At 44.3% G+C, this 24,310-nt stretch overlaps 29 non-coding genes across 29 annotated transcripts; all 29 read right to left on the bottom strand.

Annotated features, from left to right (window-relative positions):
* Positions 1 to 3,013: 3,013 nt before the first annotated feature.
* Positions 3,014 to 3,087, bottom strand: trnai-aau. The gene has a single exon. It is a non-coding gene; the product is annotated as a tRNA-Ile (tRNA).
* A 4,842-nt stretch (positions 3,088 to 7,929) lies between these two features.
* Positions 7,930 to 8,002, bottom strand: trnaf-gaa. Its single transcript has one exon. It is a non-coding gene; the product is annotated as a tRNA-Phe (tRNA).
* Positions 8,003 to 9,040: 1,038 nt separating this feature from the next.
* On the bottom strand, positions 9,041 to 9,113 carry trnaf-gaa. Its single transcript has one exon. It is a non-coding gene; the product is annotated as a tRNA-Phe (tRNA).
* A 601-nt stretch (positions 9,114 to 9,714) lies between these two features.
* trnaf-gaa lies at positions 9,715 to 9,787 on the bottom strand. Its single transcript has one exon. It is a non-coding gene; the product is annotated as a tRNA-Phe (tRNA).
* A 1,037-nt stretch (positions 9,788 to 10,824) lies between these two features.
* Positions 10,825 to 10,897, bottom strand: trnaf-gaa. The gene has a single exon. It is a non-coding gene; the product is annotated as a tRNA-Phe (tRNA).
* Positions 10,898 to 12,966: 2,069 nt separating this feature from the next.
* trnai-aau lies at positions 12,967 to 13,040 on the bottom strand. Its single transcript has one exon. It is a non-coding gene; the product is annotated as a tRNA-Ile (tRNA).
* A 446-nt stretch (positions 13,041 to 13,486) lies between these two features.
* trnaf-gaa lies at positions 13,487 to 13,559 on the bottom strand. Its single transcript has one exon. It is a non-coding gene; the product is annotated as a tRNA-Phe (tRNA).
* An 82-nt stretch (positions 13,560 to 13,641) lies between these two features.
* Positions 13,642 to 13,715, bottom strand: trnai-aau. Its single transcript has one exon. It is a non-coding gene; the product is annotated as a tRNA-Ile (tRNA).
* An 856-nt stretch (positions 13,716 to 14,571) lies between these two features.
* Positions 14,572 to 14,644, bottom strand: trnaf-gaa. Its single transcript has one exon. It is a non-coding gene; the product is annotated as a tRNA-Phe (tRNA).
* An 82-nt stretch (positions 14,645 to 14,726) lies between these two features.
* trnai-aau lies at positions 14,727 to 14,800 on the bottom strand. The gene has a single exon. It is a non-coding gene; the product is annotated as a tRNA-Ile (tRNA).
* A 1,016-nt stretch (positions 14,801 to 15,816) lies between these two features.
* On the bottom strand, positions 15,817 to 15,890 carry trnai-aau. Its single transcript has one exon. It is a non-coding gene; the product is annotated as a tRNA-Ile (tRNA).
* Positions 15,891 to 16,335: 445 nt separating this feature from the next.
* trnaf-gaa lies at positions 16,336 to 16,408 on the bottom strand. Its single transcript has one exon. It is a non-coding gene; the product is annotated as a tRNA-Phe (tRNA).
* Positions 16,409 to 16,791: 383 nt separating this feature from the next.
* Positions 16,792 to 16,865, bottom strand: trnai-aau. The gene has a single exon. It is a non-coding gene; the product is annotated as a tRNA-Ile (tRNA).
* A 446-nt stretch (positions 16,866 to 17,311) lies between these two features.
* On the bottom strand, positions 17,312 to 17,384 carry trnaf-gaa. The gene has a single exon. It is a non-coding gene; the product is annotated as a tRNA-Phe (tRNA).
* Positions 17,385 to 17,466: 82 nt separating this feature from the next.
* trnai-aau lies at positions 17,467 to 17,540 on the bottom strand. Its single transcript has one exon. It is a non-coding gene; the product is annotated as a tRNA-Ile (tRNA).
* A 601-nt stretch (positions 17,541 to 18,141) lies between these two features.
* On the bottom strand, positions 18,142 to 18,215 carry trnai-aau. Its single transcript has one exon. It is a non-coding gene; the product is annotated as a tRNA-Ile (tRNA).
* Positions 18,216 to 18,701: 486 nt separating this feature from the next.
* trnai-aau lies at positions 18,702 to 18,775 on the bottom strand. The gene has a single exon. It is a non-coding gene; the product is annotated as a tRNA-Ile (tRNA).
* A 445-nt stretch (positions 18,776 to 19,220) lies between these two features.
* Positions 19,221 to 19,293, bottom strand: trnaf-gaa. The gene has a single exon. It is a non-coding gene; the product is annotated as a tRNA-Phe (tRNA).
* Positions 19,294 to 19,375: 82 nt separating this feature from the next.
* Positions 19,376 to 19,449, bottom strand: trnai-aau. Its single transcript has one exon. It is a non-coding gene; the product is annotated as a tRNA-Ile (tRNA).
* An 880-nt stretch (positions 19,450 to 20,329) lies between these two features.
* trnaf-gaa lies at positions 20,330 to 20,402 on the bottom strand. The gene has a single exon. It is a non-coding gene; the product is annotated as a tRNA-Phe (tRNA).
* Positions 20,403 to 20,484: 82 nt separating this feature from the next.
* trnai-aau lies at positions 20,485 to 20,558 on the bottom strand. Its single transcript has one exon. It is a non-coding gene; the product is annotated as a tRNA-Ile (tRNA).
* A 440-nt stretch (positions 20,559 to 20,998) lies between these two features.
* Positions 20,999 to 21,071, bottom strand: trnaf-gaa. Its single transcript has one exon. It is a non-coding gene; the product is annotated as a tRNA-Phe (tRNA).
* An 82-nt stretch (positions 21,072 to 21,153) lies between these two features.
* On the bottom strand, positions 21,154 to 21,227 carry trnai-gau. The gene has a single exon. It is a non-coding gene; the product is annotated as a tRNA-Ile (tRNA).
* An 880-nt stretch (positions 21,228 to 22,107) lies between these two features.
* On the bottom strand, positions 22,108 to 22,180 carry trnaf-gaa. Its single transcript has one exon. It is a non-coding gene; the product is annotated as a tRNA-Phe (tRNA).
* An 82-nt stretch (positions 22,181 to 22,262) lies between these two features.
* Positions 22,263 to 22,336, bottom strand: trnai-aau. The gene has a single exon. It is a non-coding gene; the product is annotated as a tRNA-Ile (tRNA).
* A 440-nt stretch (positions 22,337 to 22,776) lies between these two features.
* trnaf-gaa lies at positions 22,777 to 22,849 on the bottom strand. The gene has a single exon. It is a non-coding gene; the product is annotated as a tRNA-Phe (tRNA).
* Positions 22,850 to 22,931: 82 nt separating this feature from the next.
* trnai-aau lies at positions 22,932 to 23,005 on the bottom strand. The gene has a single exon. It is a non-coding gene; the product is annotated as a tRNA-Ile (tRNA).
* Positions 23,006 to 23,885: 880 nt separating this feature from the next.
* On the bottom strand, positions 23,886 to 23,958 carry trnaf-gaa. The gene has a single exon. It is a non-coding gene; the product is annotated as a tRNA-Phe (tRNA).
* An 82-nt stretch (positions 23,959 to 24,040) lies between these two features.
* On the bottom strand, positions 24,041 to 24,114 carry trnai-aau. Its single transcript has one exon. It is a non-coding gene; the product is annotated as a tRNA-Ile (tRNA).
* Positions 24,115 to 24,310: the final 196 nt, after the last annotated feature.

The raw sequence follows: 24,310 nt of genomic DNA, 5'->3' as shown, positions 1-24,310 counted from the left end.
GAGCTAAACCGGCCATTTGCTATTTTGCTCAATTGTTGCAATGCACCGAGCCTCTGCAAGTGCTGGCACGTAAACAAACAAGTCCACCAACAGCATAGCCTGACAGACTGGACCCTCTAGGTTGCTTCTTCTTGCGGAAATTCCAAACGGCTGGGGATTAGCTCAAATGCTTTGCATGCGTGAGGTAGTGGGATCGATGCCTGCATTCTCCAAAAGCAAATTCTTTCATGGATCCAAGAAAACTCCAGTTCACACTTCATGCAGCCTTGTCTTACGACAACCTACTGTCATGTAAACAATGACAAGAAACTGTCATGTAACATGACAAGAAACTCTCATGTAACACTGATGTCACAATGTCAGATGAAAAAGAAAGACATTACTTACTTTCAGAGGAGCAGCGTATCACACACTCTAACCAAACTGAGCTAACCGGCCGCTGGCTACAGAGCACAATTGTTGAGTGCACCGAGCCTCTGCGTGCTGGAGCACAAACTAACAGTCCACCAACAGCATGCCTGACAGACTGGACACTCTTGGTTGCTCCTTGTGGCAATTCCAACAGCTGGGGAATTTTGATCAATTGATATGGTGTTTGCTTAGCATGCTATAGGTGTGGATCGATTCCCTGCAACCCCAAAAACATTTGTTGTTTGGATCAAGAAAGCCCCAACTTCACACTTCATGCAGCCTTGTCTTCGACAACCTACTGTCATGTAACCCTGACAAGCAACTTCCTGTAACACTGATGTCAAAATGTCAGATGAAAAGCAAGAAATGACTTACTTTCAAGGAGCATATCGTAGGCACACACCATTGAGGCACAAACAAAGCTGTGGATAGTTGCTTGAGGGGGGCCAGAGCCTGAGAGAACAAATACAAATGCCGAACAGGACACTTTAGATCTTCATCTAACGCTCTCCCACTGAGCTATTTCGGCAATTCACTAATTTTAAATTCTGTGGCACCTTGACAATTCACATGCATGTGACTCACAATTTTGACACTCAAAATGTACATCATAGCCAATATGGGGATCGAACCCATGACCTTGGCGTTATTAGCACCACACTCTAACCAACTCAGCTAACCGGCCATTTGCTATTTTGCTCAATTGTTGAAATGCCCGAGCCTCTGCAAGTGCTGGCACGTAAACAAACAAGTCCACCAACAGCATAGCCTGACAAGACTGGACCCTCTAGGTTGCTTCTTGCGGAAATTCCAACGGCTGGGGAATTAGCTCAAATGCTTTGCATGCGTGAGGTAGTGGGATCGATGCCTGCATTCTCCAAAAGCAAATTCTTTCATGGATCCAAGAAAACTCCAGTTCACACTTCATGCAGCCTTGTCTTACGACAACCTACTGTCATGTAAACAATGACAAGAAACTTTCCTGTAACACTGATGTCAAAATGTCAGATGAAAAAGCAAGAAATTACTTACTTTCAAGAGGCAGCGTAGCACACACCATTGAGGCCCACAACAAAGCTGTGGATAGTTTCCTTGAAGCCAGAGCATGAAGTAAGAACAAATACAAATGCCGAGACAGGGACCTTTAGATCTTCAGTCTAACGCTCTCCCAACTGAGCTATTTCGGCAATTCACTAATTTTTAATTCTGTGGCACCCTTGACAATTCACATGCATGTGACTCACAATTTTGACACTCAAAATGTACATCATAGCCAGTACGGGGATCGAACCCATGACCTTGGCATTATTAGCACCACACTCTAACCAACTCAGCTACCAGCCATTTGCTATTTTGCTCAATTGTTGAAATGCACCACCGAGCCTCTGCAAGTGCTGGCACGTAAACAAACAAGTACACCACAGCATAGCCTGACAAGACTGGACCCTCTAGGTTGCTTCTTGCGGAAATTCCAAACGGCTGGGGAATTAGCTCAAATGCTTTGCATGCGTGAGGTAGTGGGATCGATGCCTGCATTCTCCAAAAGCAAATTCTTTCATGGATCCAAGAAAACTACCAGTTCACACTTCATGCAGCCTTGTCTTACGACACCTACTGTCATGTAAACAATGACAAGAAACTTTCCTGTAAACTGATGTCAAAATGTCAGATGAAAAAGCAAGAAATTACTTACTTTCAGAGGAGCAGCGTAGCACACACCATTGAGGCCCACAAACAAAGCTGTGGATAGTTTCCTTGAAGCCAGAGCATGAAGAAAGAACAATACAAATGCCGAAAAAACCCGGGATCGCACCAGGACCTTTAGATCTTCAGTCTAACGCTCTCCCAACTGAGCTATTTCGGCAATTCACTAATTTTAATTCTGTGGCACCCTTGACAATTCACATGCATGTGACTCACAATTTTGACACTCAAAATGTACATCATAGCCAATATGGGATCGAACCCATGACCTTGGCGTTATTAGCACCACACTCTAACCAACTCAGCTAACCGGCCATTTGCTATTTTGCTCAATTGTTGAAATGCACCGAGCCTCTGCAAGTGCTGGCACGTAAACAAACAAGTCCACCAACAGCATAGCCTGACAAGACTGGACCCTCTAGGTTGCTTCTTGCGGAAATTCCAACGGCTGGGGAATTAGCTCAAATGCTTTGCATGCGTGAGGTAGTGGGATCGATGCCTGCATTCCTCCAAAAGCAAATTCTTTCCATGGATCCAAGAAAACTCCAGTTCACACTTCATGCAGCCTTGTCTTACGACAACCTACTGTCATGTAAACAATGACAAGAAACTTTCCTGTAACACTGATGTCAAAATGTCAGATGAAAAAGCAAGAAATTCTTACTTTCAGAGGAGCAGCGTAGCACACACCATTGAGGCCCAAACAAGCGTGGATAGTTTCCTTGAAGCCAAGCATGAAGAAAGAACAAATACAAATGCCGAACCAGGGACCTTTAGATCTTCAGTCTAACGCTCTCCCAACTGAGCTATTTCGGCAATTCACTAATTTTAATTCTGTGGCACCCTTGACAATTCACATGCATGTGACTCACAATTTTGACACTCAAAATGTACATCATAGCCAGTACGGGGATCGAACCCATGACCTTGGCGTTATTAGCACCACACTCTAACCAACTGAGCTAACCGGCCATTTGCTATTTTGCTCAATGTTGTGAAATGCACCGAGCCTCTGCAATGCTGGCACGTAAACAAACAGTCCCACCAACAGCATAGCCTGACAAGACTGGACCCTCTAGGTTGCTTCTTGCGGAAATTCCAAACGGCTGGGGAATTAGCTCAAATGCTTTGCATGCGTGAGGTAGTGGGATCGATGCCTGCATTCTCCAAAAGCAAATTCTTTCATGGATCCAAGAAAACTCCAGTTCACACTTCATGCAGCCTTGTCTTACGACAACCTACTGTCATGTAAACAATGACAAGAAACTTTCCTGTAACACTGATGTCAAAATGTCAGATGAAAAAGCAAGAAATTACTTACTTTCAGAGGCAGCGTAGCACACAACATTGAGGCCACAAACAAAGCTGTGGATAGTTTCCTTGAAGCCAGAGCATGAAGAAAGAACAAATACAAAAGCCGAAAGAGGACCTTTAGATCTTCAGTCTAAACGCTCTCCCAACTGAGCTATTTCGGCAATTCACTAATTTTAATTCTGTGGCACCCTTGACAATTCACATGCATGTGACTCACAATTTTGACACTCAAACTGTACATCATAGCCAATATGGGGATCGAACCCATGACCTTGGCGTTATTAGCACCACACTCTAACCAACTCAGCTAACCGCCATTTGCTATTTTGCTCAATTGTTGAAATGCACCGAGCCTCTGCAAGTGCTGGCACGTAAACAAACAAGTCCACCAACAGCATAGCCTGACAAGACTGGACCCTCTAGGTTGCTTCTTGCGGAAATTCCAAACGGCTGGGGAATTAGCTCAAATGCTTTGCATGCGTGAGGTAGTGGGATCGATGCCTGCATTCTCCAAAAGCAAATTCTTTCATGGATCCAAAACACTACAGTTCACACTTCATGCAGCCTTGTCTTACGACAACCTACTGTCATGTAAACAATGACAAGAAACTTTCCTGTAACACTGATGTCAAAATGTCAGATGAAAAAGCAAGAAATTACTTACTTTTCAGAGAGCAGCGTAGCACACACCATTGAGGCCCACAAACAAAGCTGTGGATAGTTTCCTTGAAGCCAGAGCATGAAGTAAGAACAAATACAATGCCAAAACCCGGATCGAACCAGGGACCTTTAGATCTTCAGTCTAACGCTCTCCCAACTGAGCTATTTCGGCAATTCACTAATTTTAATTCTGTGGCACCCTTGACAATTCACATGCATGTGACTCACAATTTTGACACTCAAAATGTACATCATAGCCATTACGGGGATCGAACCCATGACCTTGGCGTTATTAGCACCACACTCTAACCAACTGCTAACCGGCCATTTGCTATTTTGCTCAATTGTTGCAATGCACCGAGCCTCTGCAAGTGCTGGCACGTAAACAAACAAGTCCACCAACAGCATAGCCTGACAAGACTGGACCCTCTAGGTTGCTTCTTGCGGAAATTCCAAACGGCTGGGAATTAGCTCAAATGCTTTGCATGCGTGAGGTAGTGGGATCGATGCCTGCATTCTCCAAAAGCAAATTCTTTCATGGATCCAAGAAAACTCCAGTTCACACTTCATGCAGCCTTGTCTTACGACAACCTACTGTCATGTAAACAATGACAAGAAACTTTCCTGTAACACTGATGTCAAAATGTCAGATGAAAAAGCAAGAATTACTTACTTTCAGAGGAGCAGCGTAGCACACACACCATTGAGGCCCACAAACAAAGCTGTGGATAGTTTCCTTGAAGCCAGAGCATGAAGAAAGAACAAATACAAATGCCGAAACAGGGACCTTTAGATCTTCAGTCTAACGCTCTCCCCAACTGAGCTATTTCGGCAATTCACTAATTTTAATTCTGTGGCACCCTTGACAATTCACATCATGTGACTCACAATTTTGACACTCAAAATGTACATCATAGCCAGTACGGGGATCGAACCCATGACCTTGGCATTATTAGCACCACACTCTAACCAACTCGCTAACCGGCCATTTTGCTATTTTGCTCAATTGTTGAAATATGCACCGAGCCTCTGCAAGTGCTGGCACGTAAACAAACAAGTCCACCAACAGCATAGCCTGACGACTGGACCCTCTAGGTTGCTTCTTGCGGAATTCCAAACGGCTGGGGAATTAGCTCAAAATGCTTTGCATGCGTGAGGTATGGGGATCGATGCCTGCATTCTCCAAAAGCAAATTCTTTAATGGATCAAGAAAACTACAGTTCACACTTCATGCAGCCTTGTCTTACGACACCTACTGTCATGTAAACATGACAAGAAACTGTCATGTAACAATGACAAGAACTCTCATGTAACACTGATGTCACAATGTCAGATGAAAAAGAAGACATTACTTACTTTCAGAGGAGCACGTATCACACACTCTAACCAACTGAGCTAACCGCCGCTGGCTACAGAGCACAATTGTTGAGATGCACCGAGCCTCTGCAAGTGCTGGAGCACAAACTAACAAGTCCACCAACAGCATAGCCTGACAAGACTGGACACTCTTGGTTGCTCCTTGTGCAATTACAAACAGCTGGGGAATTTGATCAATTGGTATTGTGTTTGCTTAGCATGCTTAGGTAGTGGGATCGATTCCCGCAATCCCCAAAAACATTTTTTTTGTGGATCCAAGAAAGCCCCACTTCACACTTCATGCAGCCTTGTCTTACGACAACCTACTGTCATGTAACAATGACAAGCAACTTTCCTGTAACACTGATGTCAAAATGTCAGATGAAAAAGCAAGAAATTACTTACTTTCAGAGGAGCAGCGTAGCACACACCATTGAGGCCCACAAACAAAGCTGTGGATAGTTTCCTTGAAGCCAGAGCATGAAGAAAGAACAAATACAAATGCCGAAACAGGGACCTTTAGATCTTCAGTCTAACGCTCTCCCAACTGAGCTATTTCGGCAATTCACTAATTTTAATTCTGTGGCACCCTTGACAATTCACATGCATGTGACTCACAATTTTGACACTCAAAATGTACATCATAGCCAATATGGGGATCGAACCCATGACCTTGGCGTTATTAGCACCACACTCTAACCAACTCAGCTAACCGGCCATTTGCTACTTTGCTCAATTGTTGAAATGCACCGAGCCTCTGCAAGTGCTGGCACGTAAACAAACAAGTCCACCAACAGCATAGCCTGACAGACTGGACCCTCTAGGTTGCTTCTTGCGGAAATTCCAAACGGCTGGGAATTAGCTCAAATGCTTTGCATGCGTGAGGTAGTGGGGATCGATGCCTGCATTCTCCAAAAGCAAATTCTTTCATGGATCCAAGAAAACTCCAGTTCACACTTCATGCAGCCTTGTCTTACGACAACCTACTGTCATGTAAACATGACAAGAAACTTTCCTGTAACACTGATGTCAAAAATGTCAGATGAAAAAAGCAAGAAATTACTTACTTTCAGAGGAGCAGCGTAGCACACACCATTGAGGCCAACAAACAAAGCTGTGGATAGTTTCCTTGAAGCCAGAGCATGAAGTAAGAACAAATACAAATGCCGAAACAGGGACCTTTAGATCTTCAGTCTAACGCTCTCCCAACTGAGCTATTTCGGCAATTCACTAATTTTAATTCTGTGGCACCCTTGACAATTCACATGCATGTGACTCACAATTTTGACACTCAAAATGTACATCATAGCCAGTACGGGGATCGAACCCATGACCTTGGCATTATTAGCACCACACTCTAACCAACTCAGCTAACCGGCCATTTGCTATTTTGCTCAATTGTTGAAATGCACCGAGCCTCTGCAAGTGCTGGCACGTAAACAAACAAGTCCACCACAGCATAGCCTGACAAGACTGGACCCTCTAGGTTGCTTCTTGCGGAAATTCCAAACGGCTGGGGAATTAGCTCAAATGCTTTGCATGCGTGAGGTAGTGGGATCGATGCCTGCATTCTCCAAAAGCAAATTCTTTCATGGATCCAAGAAAACTCCAGTTCACACTTCATGCAGCCTTGTCTTACGACAACCTACTGTCATGTAAACAATGACAAGGAACTTTCCTGTAACACTGATGTCAAAATGTCAGATGAAAAGCAAGAAATTACTTACTTTCAGAGGAGCAGCGTAGCACACAACCATTGAGGCCCACAACAAAGCTGTGGATAGTTTCCTTGAAGCCAGAGCATGAAGTAAGAACAAATACAAATGCCGAAACAGGGACCTTTAGATCTTCAGTCTAACGCTCTCCCAACTGAGCTATTTCGGCAATTCACTAATTTTAATTCTGTGGCACCCTTGACAATTCACATGCATGTGACTCACAATTTTGACACTCAAAATGTTCATCATAGCCAGTACGGGGATCAAACCCATGACCTTGGCATTATTAGCACCACACTCTAACCAACTCAGCTAACCGGCCATTTGCCATTTTGCTCAATTGTTGAAATGCACCGAGCCTCTGCAAGTGCTGGCACGTAAACAAACAAGTCCACCAACAGCATAGCCTGACAAGACTGGACCCTCTAGGTTGCTTCTTGCGGAAATTCCAAACGGCTGGGGAATTAGCTCAAATGCTTTGCATGCGTGAGGTAGTGGGATCGATGCCTGCATTCTCCAAAAGCAAATTCTTTCATGGATCCAAGAAAACTCCAGTTCACACTTCATGCAGCCTTGTCTTACGACAACCTACTGTCATGTAAACAATGACAAGAACTTTCCTGTAACACTGATGTCAAAATGTCAGATGAAAAAGCAAGAAATTACTTACTTTCAGAGGAGCAGCGTAGCACACACCATTGAGGCCCACAAACAACGCTGTGGATAGTTTCCTTGAAGCCAGAGCATGAAGAAGAACAAATACAAATGCCGAAACCCGGGATCGAACCAGGGACCTTTAGATCTTCAGTCTAACGCTCTCCCAACTGAGCTATTTCGGCAATTCACTAATTTTAATTCTGTGGCACCCTTGACAATTCACATGCATGTGACTCACAATTTTGACACTCAAAATGTACATCATAGCCAGTTCGGGGATCGAACCCATGACCTTGGCGTTATTAGCACCCACACTCTAAACCAACTGAGCTAACCAGCCATTTGCTATTTTGCTCAATTGTGGCAATGCACCGAGCCTCTGCAAGTGCTGGCACGTAAACAAAACAAGTCCACCAACAGCATAGCCTGACGAGACTGGACCCTCTAGGTTGCTTCTTGCGGAAATTCCAAACGTCTGGGGAATTAGCTCAAATGCTTTGCATGCGTGAGGTAGTGGGATCGATGCCTGCATTCTCCAAAAGCAAATTCTTTCATGGATCCAAGGAAAACTCCAGTTCACACTTCATGCAGCCTTGTCTTACGACAACCTACTGTCATGTAAACAATGACAAGAAACTGTCATGTAACAATGACAAGAAACTCTCATGTAACACTGATGTCACAATGTCAGATGAAAAAGAAAGACATTACTTACTTTCAGAGGAGCAGCGTATCACACACTCTAACCAACTGAGCTAACCGGCCGCTGGCTACAGAGCACAATTGTTGAGATGCACCGAGCCTCTGCAAGTGCTGGAGCACAAACTAACAAGTCCACCAACAGCATAGCCTGACAAGACTGGACACTCTTGGTTGCTCCTTGTGGCAATTCCAAACAGCTGGGGAATTTGATCAATTGGTATTGTGTTTGCTTAGCATGCTATAGTTAGTGGGATCGATTCCCGCAATCCCCAAAAACATTTATTGTTGTGGATCCAGAAAGCTCCAGTTCACACTTCATGCAGTCTTGTCTTACGACAACCTACTGTCATGTAACAATGACAAGCAACTTTCCTGTAACACTGATGTCAAAATGTCAGATGAAAAAGCAAGAAATGACTTACTTTCAGAGGAGCAGAGTAGCACACCCATTGAGGACCACAAACAAAGCTGTGGATAGTTTCCTTGAAGCCAGAGCATGAAGATAGAAGAAATACAAATGCCGAAACCAGGGATCGAACCAGGGACCTTTAGATCTTCAGTCTAACGCTCTCCCAACTGAGCTATTTCGGCATTTCACTAATTTTAATTCTGTGGCACCCTTGACAATTCACATGCATGTGACTCACAATTTTGACACTCAAAATGTACATCATAGCCAGTACGGGGATCGAACCCATGACCTTGGCATTATTAGCACCACACTCTAACCAACTGAGCTAAGCAGCCATTTGCTATTTTGCTCAATTGTGGCAATGCACCGAGCCTCTGCAAGTGCTGGCACGTAAACAAACAAGTCCACCAACAGCATAGCCTGACGAGACTGGACCCTCTAGGTTGCTTCTTGCGGAAATTCCAAACGGCTGGGGAATTAGCTCAAATGCTTTGCATGCGTGAGGTAGTGGGATCGATGCCTGCATTCTCCAAAAGCAAATTCTTTCATGGATCCAAGAAAACTCCAGTTCACACTTCATGCAGCCTTGTCTTACGACAACCTACTGTCATGTAAACAATGACAAGAAACTTTCCTGTAACACTGATGTCAAAATGTCAGATGAAAAGCAAGAAATTACCTACTTTCAGAGGAGCAGCGTAGCACACACCATTGAGGCCCACAAACAAAGCTGTGGATAGTTTCCTTGAAGCCAGAGCATGAAGAAAGAACAAATACAAATGCCGAAACCCGGGATCGAACCAGGGACCTTTAGATCTTCAGTCTAACGCCCTCCCAACTGAGCTATTTCGGCAATTCACTAATTTTAATTCTGTGGCACCCTTGACAATTCACATGCATGTGACTCACAATTTTGACACTCAAAATGTACATCATAGCCAGTACGGGGATCAAACCCATGACCCTGGCATTATTAGCACTACACTCTAACCAACTGAGCTAACCAGCCATTTGCTATTTGCTCAATTGTGGCAATGCACCGAGCCTCTGCAAGTGCTGGCACGTAAACAAACAAGTCCACCAACAGCATAGCCTGACGAGACTGGACCCTCTAGGTTGCTTCTTGCGGAAAGTCCAAACGTCTGGGGAATTAGCTCAAATGCTTTGCAATGCGTGAGGTAGTGGGATCGATGCCTGCATTCTCCAAAAGCAAATTCTTTCATGGATTCCAAGAAAACTCCAGTTCACACTTCATGCAGCCTTGTCGTACGACAACCTACTGTCATGTAAACAATGACAAGAAACTGTCATGTAACCAATGACAAGAAACTCTCATGTAACACTGATGTCACAATGTCAGATGAAAAAGAAAGACATTACTTACTTTCAGAGGAGCAGCGTATCACACACTCTAACCAACTGAGCTAACCGGCCGCTGGCTACAGAGCACAATTGTTGAGATGCACCGAGCCCCTGCAAGTGCTGGAGCACAAACTAACAAGTCCACCAACAGCATAGCCTGACAAGACTGGACACTCTTGGTTGCTCCTTGTGGCAATTCCAAACAGCTGGGGAATTTGATCAATTGATATTGTGTTTGCTTAGCATACTATAGTTAGTGGGATCGATTCCCGCAATCCCCAAAAACATTTTTTGTTGTGGATCCAAGAAAGCTCCAGTTCACACTTCATGCAGCCTTGTCTTACGACAACCTACTGTCATGTACAATGACAAGCAACTTTCCTGTGACACTGATGTCAAAATGTCAGATGAAAAAGCAAGAAATGACTTACTTTCAGAGGAGCAGAGTAGCACACACCATTGAGGCCCACAAACAAAGCTGTGGATAGTTTCCTTGAAGCCAGAGCATGAAGATAGAACAAATACAAATGCCGAAACCAGGGATCGAACCAGGGACCTTTAGATCTTCAGTCTAACGCTCTCCCAACTGAGCTATTTCGGCATTTCACTAATTTTAATTCTGTGGCACCCTTGACAATTCACATGCATGTGGACTCACAATTTTGACACTCAAAATGTACATCATAGCCAGTACGGGGATCGAACCCATGACCTTGGCATTATTAGCACCACACTCTAACCAACTGAGCTAACCGCGCGATTTGCTATTTTGCTCAATTGTTGAAATGCACCGAGCCTCTGCAAGTGCTGGCACGTAAACAAACAAGTCCACCAACAGCATAGCCTGACAAGACTGGACCCTCTAGGTTGCTTCTTGCGGAAATTCCAAACGGCTGGGGAATTAGCTCAAATGCTTTGCATGCGTGAGGTAGTGGGATCGATGCCTGCATTCTCCAAAAGCAAATTCTTTCATGGATCCAAGAAAACTCCAGTTCACACTTCATGCAGCCTTGTCTTACGACAACCTACTGTCATGTAAACAATGACAAGAACCTTTCCTGTAACACTGATGTCAAAATGTCAGATGAAAAAGCAAGAAATTACTTACTTTCAGAGGAGCAGCGTAGCACACACCATTGAGGCCCACAAACAAGCTGTGGATAGTTTCCTTGAAGCCAGAGCATGAAGAAAGAACAAATACAAAAGCCGAAAGAGGGACCTTTAGATCTTCAGTCTAACGCTCTCCCAACTGAGCTATTTCGGCAATTCACTAATTTTAATTCTGTGGCACCCTTGACAATTCACATGCATGTGACTCACAATTTTGACACTCAAAATGTACATCATAGCCAATATGGGGATCGAACCCATGACCTTGGCGTTATTAGCACCACACTCTAACCAACTCAGCTAACCGGCCATTGCTATTTTGTTCAATTGTTGAAATGCACCGAGCCTCTGCAAGTGCTGGCACGTAAACAAACAAGTCCACCAACAGCATAGCCTGACAAGACTGGACCCTCTAGGTTGCTTCTTGCGGAAATTCCAAACGGCTGGGGAATTAGCTCAAATGCTTTGCATGCGTGAGGTAGTGGGATCGATGCCTGCATTCTCCAAAAGCAAATTCTTTCATGGATCCAAGAAAACTCCAGTTCACACTTCATGCAGCCTTGTCTTACGACAACCTACTGTCATGTAAACAATGACAAGAAACTTTCCTGTAACACTGATGTCAAAATGTCAGATGAAAAAGCAAGAAATTACTTACTTTCAGAGGAGCAGCGTAGCACACACCATTGAGGCCCACAAACAAAGCTGTGGATAGTTTCCTTGAAGCCAGAGCATGAAGTAAGAACAAATACAAATGCCGAAACAGGGACCTTTAGATCTTCAGTCTAACGCTCTCCCAACTGAGCTATTTCGGCAATTCACTAATTTTAATTCTGTGGCACCCTTGACAATTCACATGCATGTGACTCACAATTTTGACACTCAAAATGTACATCATAGCCAGTACGGGGATCGAACCCATGACCTTGGCATTATTAGCACCACACTCTAACCAACTCAGCTAACCGGCCATTTGCTATTTTGCTCAATTGTTGAAATGCACCGAGCCTCTGCAAGTGCTGGCACGTAAACAAACAAGTCCACCAACAGCATAGCCTGACAAGACTGGACCCTCTAGGTTGCTTCTTGCGGAAATTCCAAACGGCTGGGGAATTAGCTCAAATGCTTTGCATGCGTGAGGTAGTGGGATCGATGCCTGCATTCTCCAAAAGCAAATTCTTTCATGGATCCAAGAAAACTCCAGTTCACACTTCATGCAGCCTTGTCTTACGACAACCTACTGTCATGTAAACAATGACAAAAAACTTTCCTGTAACACTGATGTCAAAATGTCAGATGAAAAAGCAAGAAATTACTTACTTTCAGAGGAGCAGCGTAGCACACACCATTGAGGCCCACAAACAACGCTGTGGATAGTTTCCTTGAAGCCAGAGCATGAAGAAAGAACAAATACAAATGCCGAAACCCGGGACCTTTAGATCTTCAGTCTAACGCTCTCCCAACTGAGCTATTTCGGCAATTCACTAATTTTAATTCTGTGGCACCCTTGACAATTCACATGCATGTGACTCACAATTTTGACACTCAAAACGTACATCATAGCCAGTACGGGGATCGAACCCATGACCTTGGCGTTATTAGCACCACACTCTAACCAACTGAGCTAACCAGCCATTTGCTATTTTGCTCAATTGTGGCAATGCACCGAGCCTCTGCAAGTGCTGGCACGTAAACAAACAAGTCCACCAACAGCATAGCCTGACGAGACTGGACCCTCTAGGTTGCTTCTTGCGGAAATTCCAAACGTCTGGGGAATTAGCTCAAATGCTTTGCATGCGTGAGGTAGTGGGATCGATGCCTGCATTCTCCAAAAGCAAATTCTTTCATGGATCCAAGAAAACTCCAGTTCACACTTCATGCAGCCTTGTCTTACGACAACCTACTGTCATGTAAACAATGACAAGAAACTTTCCTGTAACACTGATGTCAAAATGTCAGATGAAAAAGCAAGAAATTACTTACTTTCAGAGGAGCAGCGTAGCACACACCATTGAGGCCCACAAACAAAGCTGTGGATAGTTTCCTTGAAGCCAGAGCATGAAGAAAGAACAAATACAAATGCCGAAACCCGGGATCGAACCAGGGACGTTTAGATCTTCAGTCTAACGCTCTCCCAACTGAGCTATTTCGGCAATTCACTAATATCAATTCTGTGGCACCCTTGACAATTCACATGCATGTGACTCACAATTTTGACACTCAAAATGTACATCATAGCCAGTACGGGGATCGAACCCATGACCTTGGCATTATTAGCACCACACTCTAACCAACTGAGCTAACCAGCCATTTGCCATTTTGCTCAATTGTGGCAATGCACCGAGCCTCTGCAAGTGCTGGCACGTAAACAAACAAGTCCACCAACAGCATAGCCTGACGAGACTGGACCCTCTAGGTTGCTTCTTGCGGAAATTCCAAACGTCTGGGGAATTAGCTCAAATGCTTTGCATGCGTGAGGTAGTGGGATCGATGCCTGCATTCTCCAAAAGCAAATTCTTTCATGGATCCAAGAAAACTCCAGTTCACACTTCATGCAGCCTTGTCTTACGACAACCTACTGTCATATAAACAATGACAAGAAACTCTCATGTAACACTGATGTCACAATGTCAGATGAAAAAGAAAGACATTACTTACTTTCAGAGGAGCAGCGTATCACACACTCTAACCAACTGAGCTAACCGGCCGCTGGCTACAGAGCACTATTGTTGAGATGCACCGAGCCTCTGTAAGTGCTGGAGCACAAACTAACAAGTCCACCAACAGCATAGCCTGACAAGACTGGACACTCTTGGTTGCTCCTTGTGGCAATTCCAAACAGCTGGGGAATTTGATCAATTGGTATTGTGTTTGCTTAGCATGCTATAGTTAGTGGGATCGATTCCCGCAATCCCCAAAAACAATTTTTGTTGTGGATCCAAGAAAGCTCCAGTTCACACTTCATGCAGCCTTGTCTTACGACAACCTACTCTCATGTAACAATGACAAGAAACTTTCCTGTAACACTGATGTCAAAATGTCAGATGAAAAAGCAAGAAATTACTTACTTTCAGAGGAGCAGCGTAGCACACACCATTGAGGCCCACAAACAAAGCTGTGGATAGTTTCCTTGAAGCCAGAGCATGAAGAAAGAACAAATACAAATGCCGAAACCCGGGATCGAACCAGGGACGTTTAGATCTTCAGTCTAACGCTCTCCCAACTGAGCTATTTCGGCAATTCACTAATATCAATTCTGTGGCACCCTTGACAATTCACATGCATGTGACTCACAATTTTGACACTCAAAATGTACATCATAGCCAGTACGGGGATCGAACCCATGACCTTGGCATTATTAGCACCACACTCTAACCAACTGAGCTAACCAGCCATTTGCCATTTTGCTCAATTGTGGCAATGCACCGAGCCTCTGCAAGTGCTGGCACGTAAACAAACAAGTCCACCAACAGCATAGCCTGACGAGACTGGACCCTCTAGGTTGCTTCTTGCGGAAATTCCAAACGTCTGGGGAATTAGCTCAAATGCTTTGCATGCGTGAGGTAGTGGGATCGATGCCTGCATTCTCCAAAAGCAAATTCTTTCATGGATCCAAGAAAACTCCAGTTCACACTTCATGCAGCCTTGTCTTACGACAACCTACTGTCATATAAACAATGACAAGAAACTGTCATGTAACAATGACAAGAAACTCTCATGTAACACTGATGTCACAATGTCAGATGAAAAAGAAAGACATTACTTACTTTCAGAGGAGCAGCGTATCACACACTCTAACCAACTGAGCTAACCGGCCGCTGGCTACAGAGCACAATTGTTGAGATGCACCGAGCCTCTGCAAGTGCTGGAGCACAAACTAACAAGTCCACCAACAGCATAGCCTGACAAGACTGGACACTCTTGGTTGCTCCTTGTGGCAATTCCAAACAGCTGGGGAATTTGATCAATTGGTATTGTGTTTGCTTAGCATGCTATAGGTAGTGGGATTGATTCCCGCATTCCCCAAAAACATTTTTTTTTGTGGATCCAAGAAAGCCCCACTTCACACTTCATGCAGCCTTGTCTTACGACAACCTACTGTCATGTAACAATGTCTGTAACACTGATGTCAAAATGTCAGATGAAAAAGCAAGAAATTACTTACTTTCAGAGGAGCAGCGTAGCACACACCATTGAGGCCCACAAACAAAGCTGTGGATAGTTTCCTTGAAGCCAGAGCATGAAGAAAGAACAAACACAAATGTCGAAACCGAACCAAGGACCTTTAGATCTTCAGTCTAACGCTCTCCCAACTGAGATATTTCGGCAATTCACTAATTTTAATTCTGTGGCACCCTTGACAATTCACATGCATGTGACTCACAATTTTGACACTCAAAATGTACATCATAGCCAATATGGGGATCGAACCCATGACCGTGGCGTTATTAGCACCACACTCTAACCAACTGAGCTAACCGGCCATTTGCTATTTTGCTCAATTGTTGAAATGCACCGAGCCTCTGCAAGTGCTGGCACGTAAACAAACAAGTCCACCAACAGCATAGCCTGACAAGACTGGACCCTCTAGGTTGCTTCTTGCGGAAGTTCCAAACGGCTGGGGAATTAGCTTAAATGCTTAGCATGCTATAGGTAGTGGGATCGATGCCCGCATTCCCCAAAAACATTTTTTTTTGTTGATCCAAGAAAGCTTCAGTTCACACTTCATGCAGCCTTGTCTTACGACAACCTACTGTCATGTAACAATGACAAGTAACTTTCCTGTAACACTGATGTCAAAATGTCAGATGAAAAAGCAAGAAATGACTTACTTTCAGAGGAGCAGAGTAGCACACACCATTGAGGCCCACAAACAAAGCTGTGGATAGTTTCCTTGAAGCCAGAGCATGAAGATAGAACAAATACAAATGCCGAAACCAGGGATCGAACCAGGGACCTTTAGATCTTCAGTCTAACGCTCTCCCAACTGAGCTATTTCGGCATTTCACTAATTTTAATTCTGTGGCACCCTTGACAATTCACATGCATGTGACTCACAATTTTGACACTCAAAATGTACATCATAGCCAGTACGGGGATCGAACCCATGACCTTGGCGTTATTAGCACCACACTCTAACCAACTTAGCTAACCGGCCATTTGCTATTTTGCTCAATTGTTGAAATGCACCGAGCCTCTGCAAGTGCTGGCACGTAAACAAACAAGTCCACCAACAGCATAGCCTGACAAGACTGGACCCTCTAGGTTGCTTCTTGCGGAAATTCCAAACGGCTGGGGAATTAGCTCAAATGCTTTGCATGCGTGAGGTAGTAGTACAATTCACATGCATGTGACTCACAATTTTGACACTCAAAATGTACATCATAGCCAGTACGGGGATCGAACCCATGACCTTGGCGTTATTAGCACCACACTCTAACCAACTGAGCTAACCGGCCATTTGCTATTTTGCTCAATTGTTGAAATGCACCGAGCCTCTGCAAGTGCTGGCACGTAAACAAACAAGTCCACCAACAGCATAGCCTGACAAGACTGGACCCTCTAGGTTGCTTCTTGCGGAAATTCCAAACGGCTGGGGAATTAGCTCAAATGCTTTGCATGCGTGAGGTAGTGGGATCGATGCCTGCATTCTCCAAAAGCAAATTCTTTCATGGATCCAAGAAAACTCCAGTTCACACTTCATGCAGCCTTGTCTTACGACAACCTACTGTCATGTAAACAATGACAAGAAACTGTCCTGTAACACTGATGTCAAAATGTCAGATGAAAAAGCAAGAAATTACTTACTTTCAGAGGAGCAGAGTAGCACACACCATTGAGGCCCACAAACAAAGCTGTGGATAGTTTCCTTGAAGCCAGAGCATGAAGAAAGAACAAATACAAATGCCGAAACCCGGGATCGAACCAGGGAACTTTAGATCTTCAGTCTAACGCTCTCCCAACTGAGCTATTTCGGCAATTCACTAATTTTAATTCTGTGGCACCCTTGACAATTCACATGCATGTGACTCACAATTTTGACACTCAAAATGTACATCATAGCCAGTACGGGGATCGAACCCATGACCTTGGCGTTATTAGCACCACACTCTAACCAACTGAGCTAACCGGCCATTTGCCATTTTGCTCAATTGTGGTAATGCACCGAGCCTCTGCAAGTGCTGGCACGTAAACAAACAAGTCCACCAACAGCATAGCCTGACGAGACTGGACCCTCTAGGTTGCTTCTTGCGGAAATTCCAAACGTCTGGGGAATTAGCTCAAATGCTTTGCATGCGTGAGGTAGTGGGATCGATGCCTGCATTCTCCAAAAGCAAATTCTTTCATGGATCCAAGAAAACTCCAGTTCACACTTCATGCAGCCTTGTCTTACGACAACCTACTGTCATGTAAACAATGACAAGAAACTTTCCTGTAACACTGATGTCAAAATGTCAGATGAAAAAGCAAGAAATTACTTACTTTCAGAGGAGCAGAGTAGCACACACCATTGAGGCCCACAAACAAAGCTGTGGATAGTTTCCTTGAAGCCAGAGCATGAAGAAAGAACAAATACAAATGCCAAAACCCGGGATCTAACCAGGGACCTTTAGATCTTCAGTCTAACGCTCTCCCAACTGAGCTATTTCAGCAATTCACTAATTTTAATTCTGTGGCACCCTTGACAATTCACATGCATGTGACTCACAATTTTGACACTCAAAATGTACATCATAGCCAGTACGGGGATCGAACCCATGACCTTGGCGTTATTAGCACCACACTCTAACCAACTGAGCTAACCAGCCATTTGCTATTTTGCTCAATTGTGGCAATGCACCGAGCCTCTGCAAGTGCTGGCACGTAAACAAACAAGTCCACCAACAGCATAGCCTGACAAGACTGGACCCTCTAGGTTGCTTCTTGCGGAAGTTCCAAACGGCTGGGGAATTAGCTTAAATGCTTAGCATGCTATAGGTAGTGGGATCGATGCCCGCATTCCCCAAAAACATTTTTTTTTGAAAAAGCAAGAAATTACTTACTTTCAGAGGAGCAGAGTAGCACACACCATTGAGGCCCACAAACAAAGCTGTGGATAGTTTCCTTGAAGCCAGAGCATGAAGAAAGAACAAATACAAATGCCAAAACCCGGGATCTAACCAGGGACCTTTAGATCTTCAGTCTAACGCTCTCCCAACTGAGCTATTTCAGCAATTCACTAATTTTAATTCTGTGGCACCCTTGACAATTCACATGCATGTGACTCACAATTTTGACACTCAAAATGTACATCATAGCCAGTACGGGGATCGAACCCATGACCTTGGCGTTATTAGCACCACACTCTAACCAACTGAGCTAACCAGCCATTTGCTATTTTGCTCAATTGTGGCAATGCACCGAGCCTCTGCAAGTGCTGGCACGTAAACAAACAAGTCCACCAACAGCATAGCCTGACAAGACTGGACCCTCTAGGTTGCTTCTTGCGGAAGTTCCAAACGGCTGGGGAATTAGCTTAAATGCTTAGCATGCTATAGGTAGTGGGATCGATGCCCGCATTCCCCAAAAACATTTTTTTTTGTTGATCCAAGAAAGCTTCAGTTCACACTTCATGCAGCCTTGTCTTACGACAACCTACTGTCATGTAACAATGACAAGTAACTTTCCTGTAACACTGATGTCAAAATGTCAGATGAAAAAGCAAGAAATTACTTACTTTCAGAGGAGCAGCGTAGCACACACCATTGAGGCCCACAAACAAAGCTGTGGATAGTTTCCTTGAAGCCAGAGCATGAAGAAAGAACAAATACAAATGCCGAAACCAGGGATCGAACCAGGGACCTTTAGATCTTCAGTCTAACGCTCTCCCAACTGAGCTATTTCGGCATTTCACTAATTTTAATTCTGTGGCACCCTTGACAATTCACATGCATGTGACTCACAATTTTGACACTCAAAATGTACATCATAGCCAGTACGGGGATCGAACCCATGACCTTGGCATTATTAGCACCACACTCTAACCAACTGAGCTAACCAGCCATTTGCTATTTTGCTCAATTGTGGCAATGCACCGAGCCTCTGCAAGTGCTGGCACGTAAACAAACAAGTCCACCAACAGCATAGCCTGACGAGACTGGACCCTCTAGGTTGCTTCTTGCGGAAATTCCAAACGGCTGGGGAATTAGCTCAAATGCTTTGCATGCGTGAGGTAGTGGGATCGATGCCTGCATTCTCCAAAAGCAAATTCTTTCATGGATCCAAGAAAACTCCAGTTCACACTTCATGCAGCCTTGTCTTACGACAACCTACTGTCATGTAAACAATGACAAGAAACTGTCATGTAACAATGACAAGAAACTCTCATGTAACACTGATGTCACAATGTCAGATGAAAAAGAAAGACATTACTTACTTTCAGAGGAGCAGCGTATCACACACTCTAACCAACTGAGCTAACCGGCCGCTGGCTACAGAGCACAATTGTTGAGATGCACCGAGCCTCTGCAAGTGCTGGAGCACAAACTAACAAGTCCACCAACAGCATAGCCTGACAAGACTGGACACTCTTGGTTGCTCCTTGTGGCAATTCCAAACAGCTGGGGAATTTGATCAATTGGTATTGTGTTTGCTTAGCATGCTATAGTTAGTGGGATCGATTCCCGCAATCCCCAAAAACAATTTTTGTTGTGGATCCAAGAAAGCTCCAGTTCACACTTCATGCAGCCTTGTCTTACGACAACCTACTGTCATGTAACAATGACAAGCAACTTTCCTGTAACACTGATGTCAAAATGTCAGATGAAAAAGCAAGAAATCACTTACTTTCAGAGGAGCAGCGTAGCACACACCATTGAGGCCCACAAACAAAGCTGTGGATAGTTTCCTTGAAGCCAGAGGATGAAGATAGAACAAATACAAATGCCGAAACCAGGGATCGAACCAGGGACCTTTAGATCTTCAGTCTAATGCTCTCCCAACTGAGCTATTTCGGCATTTCACTAATTTTAATTCTGTGGCACCCTTGACAATTCACATGCATGTGACTCACAATTTTGACACTCAAAATGTACATCATAGCCAGTACGGGGATCAAACCCATGACCTTGGCGTTATTAGCACCACACTCTAACCAACTGAGCTAACCGGCCATTTGCTATTTTGCTCAATTGTTGAAATGCACCGAGCCTCTGCAAGTGCTGGCACGTAAACAAACAAGTCCACCAACAGCATAGCCTGACAAGACTGGACCCTCTAGGTTGCTTCTTGCGGAAATTCCAAACGGCTGGGGAATTAGCTCAAATGCTTTGCATGCGTGAGGTAGTGGGATCGATGCCTGCATTCTCCAAAAGCAAATTCTTTAATGGATCCAAGAAAACTCCAGTTCACACTTCATGCAGCCTTGTCTTACGACAACCTACTGTCATGTAAACAATGACAAGGAACTTTCCTGTAACACTGATGTCAAAATGTCAGATGAAAAAGCAAGAAATTACTTACTTTCAGAGGAGCAGAGTAGCACACACCATTGAGGCCCACAAACAAAGCTGTGGATAGTTTCCTTGAAGCCAGAGCATGAAGAAAGAACAAATGCCGAAACCCAGGATCGAACCAGGGACCTTTAGATCTTCAGTCTAACGCTCTCCCAACTGAGCTATTTCGGCAATTCACTAATTTTAATTCTGTGGCACCCTTGACAATTCACATGCATGTGACTCACAATTTTGACACTCAAAAAGTACATCATAGCCAGTACGGGGATCGAACCCATGACCTTGGCATTATCAGCACCACACTCTAACCAACTGAGCTAACCAGCCATTTGCCATTTTGCTCAATTGTGGCAATGCACCGAGCCTCTGCAAGTGCTGGCACGTAAACAAACAAGTCCACCAACAGCATAGCCTGACGAGACTGGACCCTCTAGGTTGCTTCTTGCGGAAATTCCAAACGTCTGGGGAATTAGCTCAAATGCTTTGCATGCGTGAGGTAGTGGGATCGATGCCTGCATTCTCCAAAAGCAAATTCTTTCATGGATCCAAGAAAACTCCAGTTCACACTTCATGCAGCCTTGTCTTACGACAACCTACTGTCATGTAAACAATGACAAGAAACTGTCATGTAACAATGACAAGAAACTCTCATGTAACACTGATGTCACAATGTCAGATGAAAAAGAAAGACATTACTTACTTTCAGAGGAGCAGCGTATCACACACTCTAACCAACTGAGCTAACCGGCCGCTGGCTACAGAGCACAATTGTTGAGATGCACCGAGCCTCTGTAAGTGCTGGAGCACAAACTAACAAGTCCACCAACAGCATAGCCTGACAAGACTGGACACTCTTGGTTGCTCCTTGTGGCAATTCCAAACAGCTGGGGAATTTGATCAATTGGTATTGTGTTTGCTTAGCATGCTATAGTTAGTGGGATCGATTCCCGCAATCCCCAAAAACAATTTTTGTTGTGGATCCAAGAAAGCTCCAGTTCACACTTCATGCAGCCTTGTCTTACGACAACCTACTGTCATGTAACAATGACAAGCAACTTTCCTGTAACACTGATGTCAAAATGTCAGATGAAAAAGCAAGAAATCACTTACTTTCAGAGGAGCAGCGTAGCACACACCATTGAGGCCCACAAACAAAGCTGTGGATAGTTTCCTTGAAGCCAGAGCATGAAGATAGAACAAATACAAATGCCGAAACCAGGGATCGAACCAGGGACCTTTAGATCTTCAGTCTAATGCTCTCCCAACTGAGCTATTTCGGCATTTCACCAATTTTAATTCTGTGGCACCCTTGACAATTCACATGCATGTGACTCACAATTTTGACACTCAAAATGTACATCATAGCCAGTACGGGGATCAAACCCATGACCTTGGCGTTATTAGCACCACACTCTAACCAACTGAGCTAACCGGCCATTTGCTATTTTGCTCAATTGTTGAAATGCACCGAGCCTCTGCAAGTGCTGGCACGTAAACAAACAAGTCCACCAACAGCATAGCCTGACAAGACTGGACCCTCTAGGTTGCTTCTTGCGGAAATTCCAAACGGCTGGGGAATTAGCTCAAATGCTTTGCATGCGTGAGGTAGTGGGATCGATGCCTGCATTCTCCAAAAGCAAATTCTTTAATGGATCCAAGAAAACTCCAGTTCACACTTCATGCAGCCTTGTCTTACGACAACCTACTGTCATGTAAACAATGACAAGGAACTTTCCTGTAACACTGATGTCAAAATGTCAGATGAAAAAGCAAGAAATTACTTACTTTCAGAGGAGCAGAGTAGCACACACCATTGAGGCCCACAAACAAAGCTGTGGATAGTTTCCTTGAAGCCAGAGCATGAAGAAAGAACAAATGCCGAAACCCGGGATCGAACCAGGGACCTTTAGATCTTCAGTCTAACGCTCTCCCAACTGAGCTATTTCGGCAATTCACTAATTTTAATTCTGTGGCACCCTTGACAATTCACATGCATGTGACTCACAATTTTGACACTCAAAATGTACATCATAGCCAGTACGGGGATCGAACCCATGACCTTGGCATTATTAGCACCACACTCTAACCAACTGAGCTAACCAGCCATTTGCCATTTTGCTCAATTGTGGCAATGCACCGAGCCTCTGCAAGTGCTGGCACGTAAACAAACAAGTCCACCAACAGCATAGCCTGACGAGACTGGACCCTCTAGGTTGCTTCTTGCGGAAATTCCAAACGTCTGGGGAATTAGCTCAAATGCTTTGCATGCGTGAGGTAGTGGGATCGATGCCTGCATTCTCCAAAAGCAAATTCTTTCATGGATCCAAGAAAACTCCAGTTCACACTTCATGCAGCCTTGTCTTACGACAACCTACTGTCATGTAAACAATGACAAGAAACTGTCATGTAACAATGACAAGAAACTCTCATGTAACACTGATGTCACAATGTCAGATGAAAAAGAAAGACATTACTTACTTTCAGAGGAGCAGCGTATCACACACTCTAACCAACTGAGCTAACCGGCCGCTGGCTACAGAGCACAATTGTTGAGATGCACCGAGCCTCTGTAAGTGCTGGAGCACAAACTAACAAGTCCACCAACAGCATAGCCTGACAAGACTGGACACTCTTGGTTGCTCCTTGTGGCAATTCCAAACAGCTGGGGAATTTGATCAATTGGTATTGTGTTTGCTTAGCATGCTATAGTTAGTGGGATCGATTCCCGCAATCCCCAAAAACAATTTTTGTTGTGGATCCAAGAAAGCTCCAGTTCACACTTCATGCAGCCTTGTCTTACGACAACCTACTGTCATGTAACAATGACAAGCAACTTTCCTGTAACACTGATGTCAAAATGTCAGATGAAAAAGCAAGAAATCACTTACTTTCAGAGGAGCAGCGTAGCACACACCATTGAGGCCCACAAACAAAGCTGTGGATAGTTTCCTTGAAGCCAGAGCATGAAGATAAAACAAATACAAATGCCGAAACCAGGGATCGAACCAGGGACCTTTAGAGCTTCAGTCTAATGCTCTCCCAACTGAGCTATTTCGGCATTTCACTAATTTTAATTCTGTGGCACCCTTGACAATTCACATGCATGTGACTCACAATTTTGACACTCAAAATGTACATCATAGCCAGTACGGGGATCGAACCCATGACCTTGGCGTTATTAGCACCACACTCTAACCAACTGAGCTAACCGGCCATTTGCTATTTTGCTCAATTGTTGAAATGCACCGAGCCTCTGCAAGTGCTGGCACGTAAACAAACAAGTCCACCAACAGCATAGCCTGACAAGACTGGACCCTCTAGGTTGCTTCTTGCGGAAATTCCAAACGGCTGGGGAATTAGCTCAAACGCTTTGCATGCGTGAGGTAGTGGGATCGATGCCTGCATTCTCC

The sequence above is a fragment of the Oncorhynchus mykiss genome, unplaced genomic scaffold (assembly GCF_013265735.2).
Source record: "Oncorhynchus mykiss isolate Arlee unplaced genomic scaffold, USDA_OmykA_1.1 un_scaffold_156, whole genome shotgun sequence".
Classification (NCBI taxonomy): Eukaryota; Metazoa; Chordata; class Actinopteri; order Salmoniformes; family Salmonidae; genus Oncorhynchus; species Oncorhynchus mykiss.
The sequence above is the reverse complement of the archived record's forward strand: the minus strand, read 5'-3'. Positions and strand labels throughout refer to the sequence as shown.